At 46.7% G+C, this 22,910-nt stretch overlaps 1 protein-coding gene across 3 annotated transcripts in view; it reads right to left on the reverse strand.

Moving 5' to 3' along the window:
• The window catches only part of LOC138449172 (zinc finger protein 398-like), a 509,505-nt gene that overhangs the window by 412,588 nt on the left and 74,007 nt on the right, over positions 1-22,910 (reverse strand). The gene's annotated exons all lie outside the window — the stretch shown is intronic.

The raw sequence follows: 22,910 nt of genomic DNA on the forward strand, positions 1-22,910 counted from the left end.
CATTTTTGAGCAATGAAGCAGTTAGGAAAATATACACAGAGCTGGAATGTTGACACAGAAAAAGGATGATTGGAACAATTAAAATCTGGGGGCCGGAGAACATCAAAAAGGACTTTAATATGAACGGTAGCTAGCGATGTATAAATATAGAAGCGGGTCAAATGTTTGGATGCATGTTTCAGATGGAGACATGCTTCGTGAATTGAGAAAGATCAGCACGTGTATTGGGTAAGGAATGATTTCAGTTATATTTTTAGTTGTCATGTTTAAAAGAAATTCATTCATAACTTTTTAATGCTAGATTTGTGTGGGAAGTCCTCAAAAGGACCTTGAAACTGGGCGGATTCCGAAATGTGTATTACTGCGATTCGTATGATAACGTATTCTGTATGCCATACTACTAATGCAGAACGTACAATATTGCAAGGCAATATAAGATGATGAAACCAAAGAGCCTTAAATACTGTAAACAAATGCAGCAGTCTGCAAGTCTTTGCAGACAAGCATGCTGGGGACTGCCATAGGCCCCGAAATTTAGTAGTAAATCCATTATGCCCTAATTTTACCCGTTTTTCTTCCCATCTGTTATTCCACTTTCACATTTTTTTACTCACTTTTTTGGTGCAGGAAATCGCTTACTGAAACACATGCATGCATATTGGCTTTACATTCTTGGTACATTGAATTTGATCATCAATTCTTTTCTTCTAGTTGAACATTCTATCACATTGACTCATCATCCGGTGGATTATTAACTAACCACATGTGTCTTCAGAAGGCTTAGTGGGTTTGACTGTATACCGAACGTTGCTGTTGCCCTGTAACTGGATACTCCCAGATGATTCCATAGTTTTCTTTCACACCTAATTCCTAAACACAAACCCTCCTTCCCTTCCTATCTGGCAATACATAACTCCCTTTCGACTCCAATTTCTTTGAGTTATATCAAAATGTGTCAGGCTGCCCAAGCGCGCTGAAACCGGCCCAAAACTTTTCAGCTGCTCATTTCTATCTCATCAGTAATTCAGAAACCACCCTGCCTCAGATTGTGGTGGAGCCTTGCCGGGAAACTGCTCCCTCCTTTACCCAAGTAGGGATCATAGGGGCTCTGCAAGGACTTTGAACCCCACTGACCTCCATTATTTACATCACATCACAGGAACCATTAACATAATCCCTTTGGCACATAACAACATATCTAGACTCCAACAGTCTGACCATCTATTCTTACTAGTTGCTCAGTTATTTCTACAGGTGACATGCTGTGAACCGAATGGAATGGTAGAGCCATGTACAACATATAAACTACCAATATCCCAAACTCTCCTGCAAAACATCTATAGTGTTTCTCGCTGCCTAGCTCCCTTGCCCCGCTTTGTGTCACATATGGCCCAAAGAACACAACAAACTCCCAAAGAAAATTCAAGGTTTTTTTTATTTGGTTAGTAGCCAAAGGGCTCTTTAAGAGCCATCCCTCTGTGTCTAATCTAGAGATGGGCAGTCCCGCCCTAACTTAGGGTCCCCAAACTCCAGGCTTGTTAGAGTTCGGTAACCCCTGCTATCTAATACTGGTTTTAGTGAACGTGATGGCCTGAAAGGCAAATGCCTTATGTTTCTAACTCCCTCTGGGAACAATCTAGGTGGTCCCTGAGGTGGGTTACATATGCACAGGCCCCACTTGGTTTCTTACCTCTGCACTCTCCTATTCCTCTCCCTACATCTTTCTGTCACTCTCTTTTCTCCTCCTGCTCTCCTCCTTAGTACTCTGCCCACCGTCCTGTTTTCTCACCCTTGCAATTCCTACTCTCTCTCTCGATAGTCCTCTCTCCTTCCCTCTCTATTACCTACGTCCACCCTTATACTATGCTCCTCCCGACTACCACTCCCCTCTCTACTCTTATACTCCTCCTCCTCCTCCTCCTCCTCCTCCTCCTCCTCCTCCTCCTCCTCCTCCTCCTACTCTCTACCCACACCTTCTTTCCAGACTTCCTCCTTTCACCCTTCCTGAAGTTCCACTCACCTTACCATGCTCTCCATACTCTATCACTGTCCCTTCACAACGTTCATGCCACACTTACAACCAAGTGCAGCTTTCTACCAGCAATACCTCACCTTGCGCATTCATTTAGCAATTAATAATTTAGCATTTAAAAGAGCGCTACGAACCCTCAGGTACCTGAGCACTGCTTATTATTGCCCCAGGGTTATCGACCTCGGAAGGATGAAAGGCTGAGTTTGACCCTGCCGGGATTCGAACCTGCATCGGCATGCTCTGCACAGATGTCAAAGCAAGGGCTCTACTCCCTGTGCTATCAGACTTGCTAATTCCTCCCCATGCTCTTCTCCACCATCCTTCCTTTGTCTGATCTCTTGGTCGTCGTCCTCCTTCCTTGACCTCACCCAAACATCCGCCACCTTCCTGTCCACCCTTTCATCCTCCCCTTTGCCCAACTACTGGCTACCTCCCACACTTAATTCCCCAGGTCAACCTCTGTCTTCCTTATCTCCCGAAGAGGTGTTACAGGTAAGTGAAAACATAAAATCATTCTTAAAACCCCCCCTTCCTGATGCGAAGGTTTGCCGGTTCTAAGCAATGGAGGCCTGCTGTAACAACAATCAGTCTCAGTGTCCCAGTTCGTGTGAGGGCTCCCCTTCGTAAACGGGATGCCGGATTGATAACCTGACAGCTCTGCACCGTAGTTGCAGGTAACAATAACGTCTTTGTGGGTGACCACGTTACACTGCTGCACTGAGTGCTCTGCAGCCTGTGGTTTGGTGTATTCATAGTTGTAGCTTGGGCCGCGTGGGCTACTGAGATAGCTGGTTTGGTAGATGGCTCTTTTTGCTACCTGAAACTCAATTGCGCTTTCTCCCCTGGTCGGGACGGCTGCTTGCTCTTCTCCTGCTGAGTCTTCTGGGAACTGTAGTTTCCTAAGGGAAACAGAAATAAACTGGCGAGCGTCAAGGTGGTGCTCCTTTCGTGCATGCATGCACAAAAAGAAGGGATTGGGCCCTCCCAAACTCCCACACCCTGCCTCTGGGGGCAGTACTGGCTCTGGCAATCCCAGTGGTAAGCTTCCCACCCCAGGTTGGGAAGGGCCCCCATTCCCCTCTTAACAGGGTCGCGTAGCTGACCCTGTCACATTTGCACACTTGCTCCCACTGGGCTGCCTTCCCACAATACTCTAATTGCTCACTATATACCAGTTTCAAACACTCCTACCCTTTCCGCTTTACACATTCTCCCGTCCCCTCAATGCAACTACCAAACCTTCCTTTTTCTCTCATCTCCACTTTCTACCTATACTACCCCTACTTACTCTCCACTTTTACGACTAACCTTTCCAATAGCCTCTATCTCCATCTACTCTACTTCTTCACCCCAGCACCATCACATCTCCACCCGCTCCATCCTCTACCAACTCCCGTATCCTATAGACCTCTCCACGCACACTCTCTACACCCTTCTCCTCAGCTAGTCCACTACACCTCTACATTTCACCTCCTCCTCCACCATCCCCATCCACTGTTTTCCACCCACAATTACAACCTTCTGTAAACCCCACCTTACCTTTATAAGCACCCAGCATGATCGGTTATCCACTTCTACCTGTCCACCTAGCCCCCAAACACTACCCTATGCTATCCCTTCCAACAGACACCCGCCTGTTCTCACCATTTTCTCCAACACCCTCCATACCCTTCCACCTTTCCCCATGCTTGCCAGTTCCTACCTATCAGTACCAAGCAACACACATCATTTAAGCACAAAAGACACTTATCACACAAAAGAGATACCACAACACAATGCATATACTTGAGTACATCATACCACAGCACAGCCCACAATGCTCATCATAGATACCATACTACCCAACCAATAACACAACACGCTCACCATACAACACAAATGCACTGCACAAAGCACATTCAACAACAAAACAGTGTACAGATGACAACGCCCATACGAAAAAATACAATTTACATAGCACTTGTGATAGGTCAGGGGCCAAACCCTGTCAACCTGGGGCAGGAGGCCTGCCAGGATCTTTACCAGAACCAGTCCTTCCCCCGGGGTGGTGTGTGTGGGTGTGTGTGAGTTAAAAGAGCCCTAGTCTCTGTCCCTTCAATCGATGCCTGGCCATGTGAATAGAATACCAACTTTCTCTTGCCCCATACTAGTTATGCACCATGCTGGCCAGTTGCTTTCTGTATGTTCTGTAGGATTACATCACCCATAAAGCCTGTCTGTGAAGAGAGCAAGCAACCCAACCGAGAGAGAGCTGATGAGGAACTGCAAGACCGACGCATTACCCCCACAGCAAATGGGCACTCCATTTGCAGTGGCCCAGACATGCAGTGGGGAAATGACCCTGCCTTCAGAGGGACAGCGGAGTGGTCTGCACAGCAAACCAGAGATGCAGACTCTCCAATCACTTTGATATGAACTTTGGAAATAATTACACTTTTAACGACCTGCCATTGTCAAAAGGGGACAGACATGCATACTTTGACATAGACCATATTTTTGAGTGGGCCGCCATTCCTAAACTTAAACTTCCCCCTCAACACTGAGGGTTGGGGGACTGCTACTCTGATGCGCAACCACACAAAATATTGTTCAACCCAAGAATATCATTGCTGCAGGCCAATGTAGACCCAGAGTCCCTTATGAGCCTAACAAGTGGTATAACAACAGACAAGGTATTGGTTCAACCACTGCGCATAGACCATTGATCAATCCTCTCCTCAATATACAGTTTTATCAAAAAGTATCAGTATTCTTTCCAATTTTTCAAGAGATTCTTCACGTTCAAATTAAATTTCAATTGGTGATTAATATGCTTGTGCCAACACGTGACCCGTGTTTCGACCTTACAGAACACAGGTCTTCTTCAGGGCCAATGTATCACCTTTCTTCTGTTTAAATATTTTAACTAAATGATTGAATGAGGTCCAGCAGCTTACATATAACCTTGCTGGCTGGACTAAGAGATCTAATCCCCTTTATTAAAAAAAAACAAATTATCCTTGGATTGAAGTTGCGCTTCTTAACCTTTTTAATGCTTCCAATATTCGTGTTGATGCTGCCTGCAGTGGGCGCAAGGTGATACATTGAACGTGAAGAATCTGTTGAAAACACTCATTAGTGAAAAATGCGAAAGAATACTGATACTTATTGATAAAACTGTATATTAAGGAGAGGATTGATCAATGGTCTATGCACAGTGGTTGAACCTTGCCTGTTGTTATACCATTCCCAAACATCCCCGGATGCCAAAATGAGAAGGGGGCCTGCTTGTCATGCCTTCGGGTCGTTCCTCCGGCCATGTCCCGTCACCCAGTCTTGTAACCCGTCTCTCCCATTCACCTGTCTCCCGGGGCTCACGCAGGCAACCCAGTTTGGCTCGCGCGCTGGCAAGACAAACGCCATTCGCCTTACAGTCGCGGTTGCGGCCGTTTCTCCATTGGCAGTTGCCATGGAGATTAGGCCACCGCTCGAGCAGTAACACACTCGCTCGTATCGTTGTGGCCCGATCACGTGACTCGATTACACGGTCATGTGCCCCAGGTTCGCGGTCACGTGACTCCGTTTAGTATCATGTGACCAGGAAGAAGATGGTATTTAAACGGTGCAGTGCCTGTACACCACGCTTCACAGCTGGTTTACTTGGAGACTCTGTTTGGCTTGATTACCCGTGTTGCTTACCTGGCTTCCTTGGACCTAGCTTTTGTTTTCTGGACTTCTTGTGGATCGCGCTCGGCTATTGCTACGTCGGCTCTTCTGCTCATTACGGCTCCTGACCCCGGACTGAACTACGGATTTCCTCTGGATCGTGCTTTTTGTTCTTCCATTGGTTCGGACGGCTCTTCCTGGCTTCAGACCTTTTTTCTGCTCAACAGACCTCTCTTGGGCCTCCCTGATTGCACCTCTGCACGGTTGGTCTCACTTCCCAGTTGGTGGCTGTCATCTGATTACCTGGGGCCCTTCTACAATACAGACACTCTCCAGGTGGAGACTGGCGAAGACCATCCGGACCTATCCCTTAGGGTGGGTCCTTTGCCTACGTGAGTCCCGGAACCATCCTCCCGTTCAGGTTCACCATCCCTTTCATCAAATCCTCGGTAAGACTCTGATTGCCTTCTGACTAATAAATGTAGTATCCTGTCTGCTTGGTATACAATCATTGCCTTTTTTCACAGCTGCCTTGGGGTTCCTAGTACTTCGGTTCCGGCTCCGGATCTTCTCCACCTGTGGCCTCAAAGGTTGCACAGGGAGTGAATTAGTGATTCTCCCTGTGCGGCACTTGGGGACGGAGGTCTCCTATATCTTCTCGACTCTCAACGCAAAACACTGCTCTATGTGTTTTTGTACATGTAACTCAGCCCCATAGGAGAAGGAACCAGCAGTTGGCCTGGGAAACCACCAGAGGGAAAGAACCAATGGAAGAAAAAGGGAGGTGATGAATAGAAAGGGAAACCAAGGCAGTGTGGGTTGTTCAGTTGAGGTTAAAGGAGAAGAATTACCAAAAATCCCAAGCAGAGGAAGGACAGTGCAGAAGACTTGTTGAAAATGTGTGCAGGGTTAGGTATTGGTTGGTGAGAAAAAGGGTTACTTAAGTGTGAGAGTGTGCAAGGTGTGTGAGTGGGGTCACCATGGGGAGAGTAGGAGGTGAATGAGAAAGAGACTTGGAAGGTGTGTGAGCGAGTGAAGGGAGAAGACTGCGAGAAGTTGTGGGTGGAGTCTGAGTGTGGTGTTGAGTAAGCGCAGCGAGGTGAGGGTAGTAATGAGGAGAGGGAAGAGTAGTAGTGAGAAGAGGGGAAGTAGTAGTAGAGAGAAGTCAAAAAGAGAACAATGGACAAACAGAGGGCAAGGGAGAGTGGGAAAATGAGAAGGGAAGCGAGTAGAAGACATGGAACGGGAGGATAGAATACCAGGGTGAGGAGTACAAGAAAGGAACAAGCGAGTCCTGGGTGATTGGAAGGATCCTCTTCCTGTGATATTCTGATTGTGGGACCTGGGCTAGGGTTCACCTAGATTTTTCCCAGAGGGGGTTCGGGAGAGGGGGGGGGGAGAGAGAAAGGGGGTGAGGGAGAGAGACGGGGACAGTCCTTAGAGAGCCCCTTCTGGAGTATTTTAATAAATACTGTGGAACTGTGAGACAGTTGGTGTGTTCTTGGGGCCACCTGTGACACACATAACACACAGATCACAACATACCACACAATACCATACTACAACAGGCAACACACAGACAGTGCATATAACATGACATGCATAACACACATGAATGCATGTATTCCGTTTGAGACACATGTCCTATAAATGAATAAACATACATAAAAATTCAAATACTGTACCGTCACACCTACATTCACTCTTTCAACGTAAGCTAAGTAAGCTATTTCAACTGCATTCCTTGACTAATGCCTGCATTTGCAATCAAGCCACAAATCCACATATCTTCCCTACCCCTCACCTACCTTGTGGTCTCATACCAAAGCCTGCACCCAACACTGCATCCTCCCAAGATCTCATACACCTACAAACCCTGTGTCCTTCTTCCCACCCAGCCATGCACCGCTCTCTGCAATTTTCATTACTAAACTCACCACTATTTTACATAAACGTAACACACCCGTGTTCCATGGGCCCCACTATCCTCTTATATTGCACACATGCCTCTACCTTTCAGCCCACCTACCTTCCAGTATCTCTAACCCACTCCGCCAATACTCATCTACCTCTCTCTTAACTCTATCCCTGGCATTACCTTCATGCCCTTATTTTCTCTTTCCGATCTTGCTGTCCTTCTGTTACACACCCACCTATGCTAATGCCTCCAACTTTGTCACCATGTCTCCCCATTCTACAAGCTCACCGATTCTCACCTCTCGTCTACTTACCCTTTCTTATATTGGCATCTGTGACGATTCACTGGTTCTTGTCACTTCTTCCCAGAGGGGAGCCCTTCCATATGAGGCTAGAGCGGTGGGGCTGCTATAGTACCCCTAGGTGTGGTAAAAAGCAGGAAGACCTAACAAGGAACGCAGAAACAGCACTATTACATCGGAAGCAAGGGCCGTAGGTGAAGGCAAACAAAGCTGACCGACATCTAGCCAGACAATTGAGGGAGAAAAAGGGGTCACAAACAATCATAAAACTCCAAGTCAAGCAAGAGAAGACAGTAAACTAAGAAATGGGGGAAACCTTCAGGGATTTCTACAAGGAACTATAAACATCATATAACCTGCCAAAAGAAAAGCAAATAGAATATCTAAGAAAGCTCCCTCTTCCATGAATAAATGAAGAAGAGGGAGCAGAACTAGAGGAGGAAATAAAAGTAGAAGTGCAAAAAGCTATAAGAGAGTTGCCTAAGAACAAAGCGCCAGATCTGGATGGATACACAGCGATATTCTACAAGAAATACAGTAATATCCTGTCCCTGATCCTCACAAAACTATACAATACATTCCACACAAGCAAAAACATCATGCCATCAATGAACCAAGCAAAGCTAGTAGTATTCCACAAACAAGGAAAAGACCCAGCAGCACCAGACTCATATAGACCAATAGCGCTAATAAAGCTAGACGCCAAAATATACACTAAAATACTGGCCAACAGATTGATACACCTCTTATCGAAAATAATAGGACAGGACCAATCCGGCTTCATTCCAACCAGGCAAACCTTCGACAATACTTGCAGAATATGTTACCTTATATAAAAAACAGGAATAAAACTCAACCCAGCAATCCTCGTCTCACTAGTTGCCGAAAAAGCATTTGACAGGGTCGAGTGGACCATGCTATTTAGAACAATGAAGCAAATGGGGTTCGGGACAAAATATATTAACATGATAAAAGCAAACTATGCAATGCCATTGTTACACATTGCGTTCAATGGCATAGTAACTGATAAAGTCATCTTGGGAAGGGGAACTAAATAAGGCTGCCCTCTATCTCTGCCTCTCTAAGCCATATAATTAGAGTCGCTATTAGCAAAGATAAGAAAATCAATCAAACTGAAGGGAATAGAAATGGCGGGTGAATCCCATAAAATCGTAGCATTCGCGATGACTTGCTAGTCGCCCTATTGAACTCGGATCAATCACTACCGACCTTAGTGAAAGAAATACAAGACTTTGGGGAGATCTCAGGGCTACAAATCAACGGAAAAAATCAGAAATGATGAACCTGTCCGCAAACCCATAAACGATAAATAACCTGAAGCGCACAACACAACTGAAACAAGCCAAACAAGGGCGTAAAATACCTAGGCATAACTCTCACAAAAAAAGTAGATCAACTATATTGAGAAAATTATCCCCAACTGTTAATAAAAAGCAGGACCGATTTAACAAAATGGAACCCGTTAATGGCAACGTGGTGAGGCCGCCTGACGACGATAAAAATGGTGACCTTGCCAAGAGTACTGTATTATTTCCAGGCACTACCGATTAGAGTCCCCAAGTCATTTTTCAGCTCCCTGAGCAAAGTAATTAACGCATATATATGGAAGAAAAAAACCTCCAAAAGGTAGCAATGGCAACACTTACGGCCCCAAGGAATAAAGGAGGGATGGCATTTCCACATTTTCTCTGGTAATATGAGGCAGCTCAACTAAGGGTGGCAAGAGAATGGCTAGGGGGAGATTAAAGCAAAATATGGGCACAACAAGACGGGGCGGTTGCGGGATCACCCCTACAGGGCTCATGTGGCTAGATAAACAGACAAGGCACCCCAACACAAGGATCAGTGAGGTATTAGGAACAGGACTAAAAGTATGGGACGAAGCACTGGGGCAGGGAAGCCTAGCCACAAAGCAAGCACCGTTCACCCCGCTGTTTGGCAACCCGGACTTCCTGCCGGGAATGAATAAGGAAGCATTCAGGATATGGGAAGTGGCAGGCAGTAGGTGGTTAAGGGACATGTTTCAAGGGCAGAATCTGAAATCATTCGAGGAATGCGCTCAAACCATAGGACTAAGGACTAGGGAAAAAAGACAAATTCAAATACAATCAACTGAAACACTGCCTAAGGACACCACTGTTGAAAGAAGCAGCCACGAGACAACTCACGCCTTCCGAACAATACATCACAAACAGATACAGGATCAAAAAAGTTGGTCTCCAATCTATACAAGCACCTGAACGACCACGTACAACAGGTGCAGTGGAACTACATGGGGAAATGGGAGGTAACAATAGGGGAACCAATTCATAGGAATTACTGGGACCAACTGTGGGGAAAAATCCCCAAGCTAACAAGATCAATTCAACTAAGGGAAATGTGGATAAAAGTAGTCTTGCAATGGCACTACACATCGGAAAGAATCCACAAGATGTTCCCACAGGTTTATAGTGAAAAGATTAAAAAAAAAAAATCTTGAAAAAAAAGGTCGAAAAAAAATCTTGAAAAAAAAAGTCGATTTTTTTTTCAATACGTTTTGTTTTTTAAATGGGGGTTTTCCCCCAACCCCCTTTTTCATTTTTTTTATTTTACCCCTTTTTTTTTACTTACCTGACCCCAAAAATACATATAAATAAATAAATAATAAATTCAACCTTTTTTTTCCGAGATTTTTGTTTCGAGATTATTGACATTCGAGATCTTTTTTTCGACCTTTTGACTGACCACCGTTCCCACAAACGTCCGATCAATACTGGAGAGGATGCAAAACACTGGGGAACTGACAACACATCTGGAGAAATTGCCCCAAGCTACAGGAATTCTGGGGGGAGGTCAGAAAGCAAATGAAGGAAATATACCAGAACCTGGACCAACTGGGGGACATTTTCTGGTGGTGTGGCATGTGGGATCCGAAAGCAAAATCACTGAACAAGTCACAGAAATGGGGCATGATTACCCTCCTGACAGCAGCATGGCTAGTGATAGCACAAAAGTGGAAACAACAAACCCCCCCCCAAAGATACAGGATTGGCTGAATAAAATATGGAACTTTGTGGTGCTTGAATGGGTAACATATAAACTTCAAGGGGATCAAAGGAGATTCAAGAAGGAATGGGGTCCAGTAGTTGCCTACCTACAAAGTGACTACATGGCCCAATGGTGTCCACACAAGATAAGAATTCTGGAACAAGATAAGGGAAAAGTGATGTACAATACCTCTTGTGCGGGAGGGGGGACGAGAGAGGGGCAAGTTATACGTTATATGGTTAATGTTTTTTCAATCATGCTAAATTGAATACAAATATATGTATTTTTTTTAGAGCAGGAGGACCTCATAGGGAGAGACTCCCCTCATGGGGATAAGGACTCCAATCCTGTGAGAGACCTCCCTTAACCCTTGATCCCAGAAGCTATGGTTCTGTTGACTCCTCCTCCCTCCCAACCTGAAACTTCTACTTTGTGTTATTGTGAAGTCTCTACTATTGCATCTGCAAGACCAGGTAGGACTGAGACGAGGAAGAACCAAAGAAACATACAGAACAAGAGTATAAAGGATTACCCAAGAAATGTGACCACTAGGAGGCATGAAGATAATTTCAGAGGCTTTGACAACAAACATTGGTGCACCACTGGGGCGGGCCCAGCAGTATAAAGTGAAGACCAATGAAGGACTGAGGTTGTTTGAGGGCAGGAAGAGCAGCGAGGGAAGCCGACATCCATCCTGCAGCTCCTGAGGAATTCAAACCTGCGCTGCCCGAAACATCAAGAGACAGTCGGTCTCTGAAGAATAGACTGTGTGGGATCATAAAACACGCAGAAACCTCCAGCTCTGCAGAGCCGCACAGACCAGAGAGGTGGAAAGGAGGAAGACGCGCTGAGCGCGTGCAGCACCAACAGCGAACCGAGACCGCAGGCAGAACCAGTAGCACTCCCCTGTGAAGATACAGGTAACAGGAGTTGCGGGAAAGCCGGGTGGGTCTAGGGAGCCTAAAGAGTCGAGCATTTCTCAGGAGTGATCATCCATATCGCAGTACTGATACCCAAAGAACCAAGAGTCAAGTATCCCTCAAGAGGGAAATCTCAGTCACAGTGGTGGGACGAGAAACCATAAATCTCTAGAGTGCCTAGGGACTGAACTCCCTCGTCACAGTGGGAAACTCAGCATACTTGACAAAACCAAAACGACAAAGAACTGTCAGAAAGTAATCTCCCAACAGTCAAGAAAGAAGTCCTGATAAAGTGTCAGCAATAAAAAAAAGAATGGATAAAGCCCTATCACCATTGTTCACAAATCTTTGGGAGGAAGTAAAGAGACTTCTAAAAACTTGTACAAAGAACTATCAGGATGCAAGTCAAAAACGAATATACTGTCCTCTGCCCAAACCAACTACTCTATCCCTACCACTAACAGATAAACTAAGAAACAAAGGAGTCAATGAACGTACTAGCCAAGGCACCAGCAGAATGGCTCCCTTCTCTGAGTAAAACAATCCAGACTTGGGCTTACTTAACAGCAGTCTCTTGCAATCGGGTCTGATTTGCCAAATATACCTAAAGCAGGAGAATGACTCCATTCTCCTGGTCTATCCTCTAGCATGTCATAAACACAGCTACCTAACCCTTGCAACCATCCCCATACTAAGCCCAGTCTCCTTCTATACCCACCTCTACCATGACACCCCTCTCAAACCTACTTGTACGCTAACCCCTATGTACCTGTCCCACCCTACTAGACTGCAACCCTTCCTAACCCCCAGCCACTTTTACCTCAGTCCAACAATCCACTGCTCTATCCCCGACATACATCTGCCCTTCCTTCAAGCCTCAATTGCACATGTCAAAGACCCCATACTTTCGAGTTACCTGACCAAACCTTCTGCCGGCATCTACTCCTTTATCTGTGTAATTTCTTATTACCCATTCTCCATCTACTGCCACCCCTTCCCTAACCTTTTAGATCACACCCACCACTTCCTACAACCCCTACATAAAACGCACAGACCCCCACCTCACCTTCAATGAACACACAACACACTTCCCTCTCACCGACAATGCCCACTACCTAACTGTTCACCATCTGCCTGCACTCCGCCTCAAACCCTTTAACCCTCACCCATCTCCCACCCTCACTCTTCCCTCTGAACCACATCTACCACTCACTCACTTCTCCCTCACCAACCTACACTCTGACGCCCTCTTTAACCACTTTTATTCTCCCCTCTGCATCATCCACTGTACCACTCATTCCAATCTAACACATCCATTTTAACTGCTTACCAACCTCATTCACCTTAACCCCTTCTACCTCTAGCTGATAAAGAGGATGACCAGAAGCAACAAGGTCACTCCATGGCAGGACAATGCAAGAGTTGCATGCAGCGGCCACCATCGCATGATGCTAGGGACATATGAAGGCCAACCCATTGGCAGGCCAATGGGATGGAATGGTGGAAAGCTTGGGATGCAGGGGCGTTGTGCCAAGGCCAGGTTCAGAAGAAGCAGGTTTGGAAGTAGAGTGGGAGAAGCATCAACAAGCCAGGACAAGGGAGAAGAACAAGGTATAAACTGAGGGTATTCTGGTGGTGGGTAGAAACAGTGGAGCCAAGGTGAGGACGAAAGGTAGGAAGATTTTGAGGTGGGAGCAGACATGGCCAGTGGCAGGAGAAGCAGAGGGTGAGGAAGGAGAAACCATGCCGTGCCAGAAATATCTAAGGGCACTGCTACAGAGAGGTGGGAGTATTTGACTCCCTATTAAAGACTTAAAAATCCAAATTCAAAACTCAAGAGAGTATAATGTTTAAAAAGCATTAGCAACAAAACAGATTTATCAACGTTGTCTGGATTCAAATAGTGTATTACACTTGTGAAAAAAACGCTTTCCCACAGAGTAACTTGTCAGTGCATGCTATTCAGCTGCATCTTCAGGACACTTGGACACAGGAACTCTGCTCAGAATTACTACAGATTTCACCAGAGCCAGCTAGTTACATTAGTTTTTCAAAAATCAAGTCCCTTTCACTTTCAACAACACTTCTCTGCCTCTCAATCCTACTGTTGTTCCCTGGCACTACCGTCGTTTCACAGCCTCACCATCATATGTTTGCTATCTCCACTCCCTGCTGCTATTCTGTCTCCCATCTCTCACTTTGTTGCTCTTCCTCTCACTATTGCTTGTTGCTACTATGCCTGTGTGGTCAATTGCTCTGTGCCGCTCTGCATCTCTGGTCTCTGAAGACTATTTAAGCAATAAGCCCAGAGCAGGGGGCAATAACCACTTCAGGTAATGCCCTGGGGCTCATAGTTACAGGGCTGTTCGAAGCGAGGGCCTTAACAAAGGCCCCGGGGCATTCCCTGATGTGGTAATGCCCCCCCCTGCAAGGGGCTTATTGCCATTAGTTCCCCGGCCCATGGGACCAGGGTACATATTTTTGGCAAACGTTTCACAACAGGAAACAAAAAAGAAAAAAGGAAAAAAATGGCTGCCGTGGAAGGGAAAACAAAGTCAGTTTTCCCTTTCCATGGTGGCCATTGAAAACAATTAAAAGGAAAAAACAAAATGGCTGCCATGGAAAAAGAGAAGGGACAACATGTTGTCCCTTCTCACTTTCCATGGCGGCCATTCAAAAAAATGGAAACAAGAAAATGGCCGCCATGGAAAGGAGAGAAGGGACTATGTAGTCCCTTCTTCCTTTCCATGGTGGCCGGACGCAGATCGGGAGTGGACACGCTGGTAGGGTGAACAGACGTCCCGGTTTTACGCCCTCGTTCCCGGGGTTCTGAGATTTTTTAAATTTGATGAACCCCGTTCTGGGATTGGATGGGTGGGTGGCTGCGGTTCGAATTTTTGACTGGATCTGATTCAGAAATCCTGAAGGCCCAGCATGACTCTTCCTATGCGTGAAGACGTTTCGTTTCATGCCCCCATTTCCTCCCACTTCCCCTCCCTGGTCGCTCTCTTCCAATGAGAGGAGTGTGCCTGGAACACACCCTCCGCAACAGGCAAGCGACAAAGACGTAGGACTACAGTTTTATCTGAGTCTAGTTTGTGTTTTACTGTAGTCCCACTTCTATATCTATGGCCTGTCTCGTTTAAAAAAAAAAATCTGGTCACCTTACGCACTGGAGACAGAAGTGTTTCCAGTGCGTCTGCTCCCGAAAGCATGTAAGTGTGGGGGGGAGGGAAGGAAGGAAGGGAAATGTGGGGAAGGGGCAAATGGGCCCAGTTAGAAGCACTTACCTCATTCTCTGGTGAGGGGAGATGGCGGCTGCCAGCCCTGAGGAGGCTCAGTGCGGCAGGATTACCGTCTGGTAACACCTGTATTCTGAGCCTCCCCGTTGGCTGGGAGGCCGCTACACCCCCCCTTGCCGGGTACTAATATTGCTTTTTCTCCCAACAACAAAGTGTTGTGGTCTCCATTGTTCTAACTCCTCTGTCTCTCGCTCCTGTTAATCCCTCCATTCTCTCTCAAGTCACATTATTCTTGCTCACTCTCCTTTCTCATTTTCTCTGTTGTGTGCTCTCCTCCTGTCGATGAATTTCTTCCATTTCTCTTATGTTTCTGGCTTTGCTTTTTCCTGTCTTGCTTTTTCCATTTCCATCTCTCCCACCTGCTACTGATCAGAATGTCTCATTTCCTGTCTCCAAATGTCTCTTTCGTTCCGATTCTATCCCCCACTCCTATTGCTGGTGATTGTGTCTCTCTACTATTATTTTTAAATCTATTTGCTTACGCTCACTTCCTTTTTTGGTCTAGTAACACATTCAAAAAGCTGAAAATGCATTTTCCATTTATAAGTCTAGCTCAGCTTGAAAATTGGAAGGTGGGTTCTTTTAAATGTACGCAAATTGGCTTTTTGGTAGTTAGGCTGGAAATTGCTTGATTTTGTGGTTTGTATCAGCAGATGGTGCAATTGGTTCAAACGCAGAAGCTTTACCTGCACCGTTTGCCATTGTAGGTATAGTAGCACTGATGAAACCTGCAGGTTCTGAAACATTAAACATTTAGCCATCCGGAAAGCTAAGCCAGTTCTGATACAACACAAACATTTTAAATGGGTTATCTTTATCTTAAAACACATTTTGCTGCATGCAGATGCATTAACTCATAAGATATTGGCAGGATTGGAACTAGCAGGTTAAACATTGAACAATGCGGCAGGCTTATTAACCCACTGAAATAAATTTCCTGACATGCTGTTGATTCTGAAAGGCCTGTAGGGTTGGGGCAGCGGTAGTCCCATGCATGACTTACCTGACGTGATTGGCGCATAGCAAGCTCCATGCCTCTTTGAATGAACTATCCTACTCATGTATCAAGCGATTTGAGGCTTGTGCCCAGCCCTCCATATACGGTGAGTATCATGCCTTTTTACACATGTAATTATAGCAAATACAGAACATTTCATTTTGCACTGCGTACCGTTTACGTACATGTTTTCACAGTATTTATTCATTAAAAAAAGCGTCCTCTTTCCTCCACTAGATGTCATGCAGGCTGCATCATTAACACTGCAACCAACTTCAGGAATTCATTTTGAGTTGGCAAGCTTGGTAGGGGAGAGCAGGGCCTTAGAGTCCTGGTACCGCTGTCTCACTTAACCTATACCCAAACACAGTGCAACAAGTTGGCGGCTAGTCTACCCCTTCCCTCGCTGAGCACAGCAGCAGAGAAAGGCAGGCTGAAGCAGTGTGCAGGCGCACAGTCATTCAGTGCTAGAATTATTATTTTATTTATTTTTATCCTGCTGACTGAGCACGCCCTGTGGGAATAAATAAAATAATAATTCTGGCCTAGGCCCAGGCAGCCAGAGTGTTTTGCAGTTCTGGTGCGCACTGCGCAAGAGCGGGGCACGTCCAATGCCCCAAACATTGTCTTTCATTTGATCTGCCCAGAGCCCTGGGCTCTGCGCAGATAGTGTTTGGTGTTCTATTAAGAGGACGGCAGAGCGCCAGAGAGGTGGCCCCATCAGTCTGATGTTTGCGTAAACAGCGCAGTTTATTTCCTTACTCCCGTCTAAGTGCTGTGTGACTATCAGTCACAGACAAAATCAAACTTCATTGACATCCAATGAAATTTGATATTTGCACTAGGGGTTAGGCGGGCCTGGGAGTGGAGTGTGAATACACGTGAGCAGCCTGAGCCTTGGCAGGATGAGCCAGGAGAAGAGATTAGCTGAGCCATTCCCAGATGCAACAGGGGAAAAATGTATACGAAAACCAGTCGGGTCACAATTTCGTTCATATCCTTCTTAAATGTCTATAATAAATGTGATCAACGTGACCGCCTGCCATTCTGTCAGCACTGCATAAATACGACACATCGAATTCCTGAACTTGCTGGAAGCGTTTGGAGTTGGTCCCACTTGGTGTTGCCTTTGCTTTTTACCTTTCCTGCCTCCAAAATTACAAGGGCACCCCCACAGACTGAATAAGTAAAACATCTGGAATTCAGGGCAGTCTTGAACATACATCATCGGTAATGTCTTAGAAGGCCTCCGAGTTCCCAAAGATTCTGTCATGCCTGCGCTATGGGCGCACACATTGGCAACCATCAAGGACTATTTGTTATTCATTTATCTTCAGAATACTCTTGGAACAACCCCTATTGACACTTTGTTACTTAATTCTCATTTGCGTGACTTTGGTGCCTTCTTATATAACTCAACTAACTACATGTACCACAATGCACCTTGCTACAGCTATCAATTCCTGGCCATTCCCATTCGTCAGCATTGGAACCACAATCCCCAGAAGCCCTAGGGATCAGTGCTGCTTCCACCATCTCAGGACCAGAGAGGGAGGAGGCAGATTGTATTCAGGTGTGCTGCTCCAGGTGCTGCCAATTAGCCTGCCTCAATACAGGGCAGGGCGGTATTTAAGCAGCTGCCTGCAGGAGCTCAGTCTCTTGCATCAAGAGTCTTCCCAGCCCCTTTTTGCCTTTTGACTCAAATGTGTATGCTGTTCCTGCTGCTGCATTTTCCTGATTTTATTCCAGTGCTCTTTCTGGGCTCCCTGCCTTGCAGCCTGCTACACCCTGCTGCCTACAGCCCTAGCCTTTTGGGCTCCCTGCCTCACAGCCCTGCTCCTCTGGGCTTCCTGCCTTGCAGCCTGCTACACCCTGCTGCCTACAGCCCTAGCCTTTTGGGCTCCCTGCCTCACAACCCTGCTCCTCTGGGCTTCCTGCCTTGCAGCCTGCTACACCCTGCTGCCTACAGCCCTAGCCTTTTGGGCTCCCTGCCTCACAGCCCTGCTCCTCTGGGCTTCCTGCCTTGCAGCCTGTTATACCCCGCTGCCTACAGCCATAGCCTTCCGGGCACCCTGCCTCGCTGCTCTGCTCCTCTGAGCTCGCTCCTTGCTGCTCTGCTCTGCTGGGCTCCCTGCCTTGCAGCCTGCTACTCTCTTCTGCTTTCAGCCCTGACCCTCTGGTCTCTCTGCCTCTACGCCCTGTTCTTTTGGGTTCGCTCCTTGCTGCCCTACTCCTCTGGGCACTCTGCCGCCTACTACAGCTCTCAGTCCTGCTCCTCTGGACTCTCTGCCTAGCAGCCTACTACAGTCCTCTGCAATCCACTACAGTTTTTCTGTACCTTGTACCATTTGGTACTGCAGCCCTGCTTCCTTGTTTGCAGCCCCCCTCTTTCCTGGCTGCTGCTCCCTTGCTCTCTTCCCTGTTGGCAACCCCTTGTTCTTGATTCCTGTCCTTCTCTTCATTGACTCCTCTGTCCTCCCCTTCAGTTTACCCATTTCTATTGTACTGTTTCTTCCTTCATTCCCTTCTACTAGATTTCTCTTAGACTTCCTTGTCCCTGGTTATTTCTGTTCTTGTCTCTATTGTGTCTTATGTTCCTTTGTACAGAGCTTGACTGTTGGTTTCTGGTAGGCAACCTCTGCCCCTTCCCTTGTCGCGTTTTCTGTGTTAACAGACACCACCAGCTGTTGTTCCCAGCCATGAGCAGATATAGTGAGCCTCTGTAATAGTAATCCGTGCAGAAGGCTGGAGTTTCCAAAGGTCAGTGGAACACTCTTTTTCCATATCTGCATACACCCCAAGAGGGAATCCAGTTTGTTTCTATCTTTGTATTTCCTGCCCCTTTCTGTTCACAACTACAGTTGCCTACTTTTCTTTCTTGATGAGTTTCCTGCTGTGTGTGTACTTATCTGTCACCTTACATCAGCACAGCCACCCAAACCCTACCTGGGGGCCCTGTGCCACTCTTGACAGAGTGCCATCCTTGACAGATTCTTTCCCATCTTTGCAGGTGTCGTTGGCAAGATAGTCACTGTCTGTTTCTTTTCAATTTTGGCTGCTCTCCTCACACGTTTACATTTGCCTAAATCCTGCACCGCCACTATACCAAGCATTTCCGCAATGCTTTTGTCCACCACCCCTCCCAGAGCCTTTCCCACACACCTCTTTCCTCTTCTCTGAAACATTCCTCTTTGCTATTCTCTGTCACCCTTCTGCATTCCATCTCACCCACATGCACCTCTCATATTGTTGTTAACTCTCCCTAATCCCTTTTATCTCTCTGATGTTCCCTGAACCGGTTCCTTTCGTCTTTCCTCTGCCACTTTCACTTGCCATCATTAATCCTCTCTTTACTACACCCCTCCGTCTTTCCTACTTCACACTCTCCCTGCACTTCTCATATAATGTCTGCGCCTTTCTTTCCCCTTCATCTTTCTCTTACCTGCACCTTTCCTCTTGCTGCTATCACCCTCGAATCCAACAATTCTTTGAAATAGGCTAATTTCCACATCTTGACCTTCTTCCTTCCATATCTCACCTTCCCTCTGCAAACCATTGATCTTTTCTCCACTCATAAGTGCGCCTTTGACTTTCCCTGCTTGCCTAAAACCTGATTCTACACATGCCCTTCCACTCTGGTATCGCCCCCGTGTGCAGATCTGGATATCACTCAGTTTGGTGCCCTATCTAAGCTTAAACACTGGTATTAGTAATTAAGTATTCTCTCACAGTGACTGGCACATCCAGTGCAGGGGTGCTGCTTAAAATCTGTCTTGGTTATACATAACAGCTATTCTATGTATTGTAACGTTTTAATCCGTCTTTAACATCTGATAGTCGTTTTGCTTTATCCACAGTAACCACTGGTATACTTGGGCAACTGTAGGGGGAGCTGGCAGAGCCAGTGCCAGTATGTAGATGGTGTGCATGCAGGGTTGAAGTAATTGTGTGTGTGTGTGTTTTGGGGGCATATATGTACTTTTGCATGATGTAAATAACGCAGCATTTGGCAACGCTTCAACAAGTGAGTAATTTCAGGGACAAATGCTGGATTTGTTTGCCAAATTCATCATGTCTTGTTATTACACTGCATTTTCTGGTCAAAGCCATCATATGGGCTTAGATGGGAAAATACTGGCATGTTGCAGCAAAATCATTACAGGTGTGTTCTTACAGGGGTAAATACTGCATGTCTCGCAGATGTGTGCATACAGAGGCAACTACGGACATGGTGGGGTGCAACCATTAGGTGTGTGCTTACAGGGGCAAATATTGGCATTTTGGGGGCAACACTATCGCAGGCGAGCGGTTGCAGAGTCAGTACTGGCCTCATTGGGCAAAGCCATCATGAGTGTGTTTGTAAAGTGTTAACGTGTATCTTTTAATGTGTATGAATAACTAGGTGCAAATAAATAATGATTACAAAAACACTTCCGTTTCCCAGTTCAAACATATTTTTACTCGCTTATAAAATACTCCCATTGGTAATTGTACTTACATTTTTATTCGCAAAAAATAATTGTACTCCCAACTTTAAAAAATAAGCAGTAAAATACACTGGGCCTCATTATGAGGTATGCCGGTAAGGCAAAAACGATGCCGGTGTGGTAATACCGGCATCGTTTACCGTCCCGTTTCATTCCAACCTGCAAACCCGGTATTAGCGGCACACTAAACAACGGTGCCGCTAATAGCGTACACGCACCCCTTCAGGGAGCAAATACCGGCATGCCGGTAATAGGGGGTAATTCCAACCCACGCATACATGCAAATACCGGCATCGCGAAGCCGGTAATCACGGCCTGCACGATGCCGGCCATACAAGCATCTCAGACCACCCGCAAACAGCAAGCAGGATACAAGGCAGCTGCCACAGGTGCATACAATCCCCACAGGTGGAGTCAATGGAGGCTGTGCCAGTATAAACTGAGCATACCCACACACCACAATGCCCCCCCCAGGTGTAGGTAATGTAGAGTGGCCCAGTACAAAAGGAGCACACCTACACACCACACCCCTTCCTACACCAAAATGCTAGCACTAGCAGTTGCAATCATGGCACTGGAGGACATGCCTATACTGCTACAACTACAGCAACAACAACAACTACAGCAGCAACAACAGGCAGCACAGAGGAGACGCAGGAGGAGAAGGAGGGTGAGACAGGCCCAGCAATTATCACCAGCTCAGCCACCAGTGCCTCGTAGGCAGCCACCAATCCCTCGCACCAGACCCAGCCCATTCAACCTAACCCCTGAGCAGATCCACACCCTGTACCGGTTGGACAGTGACACCATCACCACCATAGTGGACATGATACAGAATGACATTGCCAGCCACATAGGAATACGCACTGCCATCCCCCCACTACTAAAGGTGGTGTCTGAGTTACACTTCCTGGCCACAGGCACCTACCAACTCACAGTGGGCCAGCTGCATGGCATTTCACAACCACTATTTTCACGCATGCTGAACCAAGTGCTGGATGCCCTCCTGAAGCACGCAAACACCCACATATCCCTACCACGGACTGCCCAGGAGATAGCCGAAACCAAAGTAGGCTTCCATGCACTGGCAGGCATGCCCAATTGTGTCGGTGCCATCGACTGCATCCATGTGGAATTGGTAGTCTCCCATGCCATAGAGGCGATGTACCGCAATCGCAAGCAATACCTCTCCATCAATATGCAAATGGTATGTGACTCCAGGAAGATCATCACCCATTGCTGCGCCCAATTTCCTGGATCAACACATGATGCCATGTTACTGGGTAATTCCACGCTACCCCATCACATGGAGCGGCATGCCGGACCACGTGCCTGGCTGCTTGGTGAGTTGCACAACCGTCCCATGGCAGTGCTTTGGGGTACTGATGTGTGGGGATGCATACCGGGGGGGAATACTGCACGTGGGTGGGGATAGCCGGTGACTGGAGAATGCATGCAGAGCCAAACACTCCTGACCTGAACCAGTCAAATGGTACATGACACTTCAGTGGGCCACATATCACAAATAATGCATATCGATGAGAACAAGTAAGAGACACAACCAGGCCACCATGGTGATGGCAAGCAATGCATGAATGAACAGGATGGCAAGTGTGGCAATGTGGGCAGTGTGACCATGCATAGTAAATAGTGAACAGCATGAATTGGAGTCAAAACATTGTTGCACTACCACAGCATATCTGCCTCAGCATGCATGATTACACCCTGCATCCTCTATTGAACGCCATCCAGACTACCTCACCTCATGACAGTATAGATTCCACCTAGATAACATTTTTTCATGCTTACAGGGACATGTGCATGGCCACACCAAATAGCTGCCGCCATGACTGTGCTCCCTGAATGTGGCAGTTCAGAGTGACACACACCTATTTGAATCTGCTTGCAGGTGATGGAGGATATCCCTTGAGGCCGTGGCTACTCACCCCTGTGCGTAAAATGCAGAACAGCCATAAGGACGAGTACAATCGTGTGCACACCCGTACCTGTGTTGTGATTTGGCCTGTTGAAGGGGCGGTTCCGCTGCCTCAGCAGGTCTGGTGGGGCACTCCTATATAGGCCTGAGAAGGTGGCAAAGATCACCATGGCCTGTGTCATGCTGCACAACATGTGCGTCCGGAGAAATGTACCACTGCCACCTGACATTGACATGCATGGGCCGGGTGAGGATGATGAGGATGGAGACGGAGGTGAAGTAGCCCCTCTGCCAGTACGTGATGCACGGGATGGCCATGCTGTA

The sequence above is a fragment of the Ambystoma mexicanum genome, chromosome 1p (assembly GCF_040938575.1).
Source record: "Ambystoma mexicanum isolate Mex_15411 chromosome 1p, UKY_AmexF1_1, whole genome shotgun sequence".
NCBI lineage: Eukaryota > Metazoa > Chordata > Amphibia > Caudata > Ambystomatidae > Ambystoma > Ambystoma mexicanum.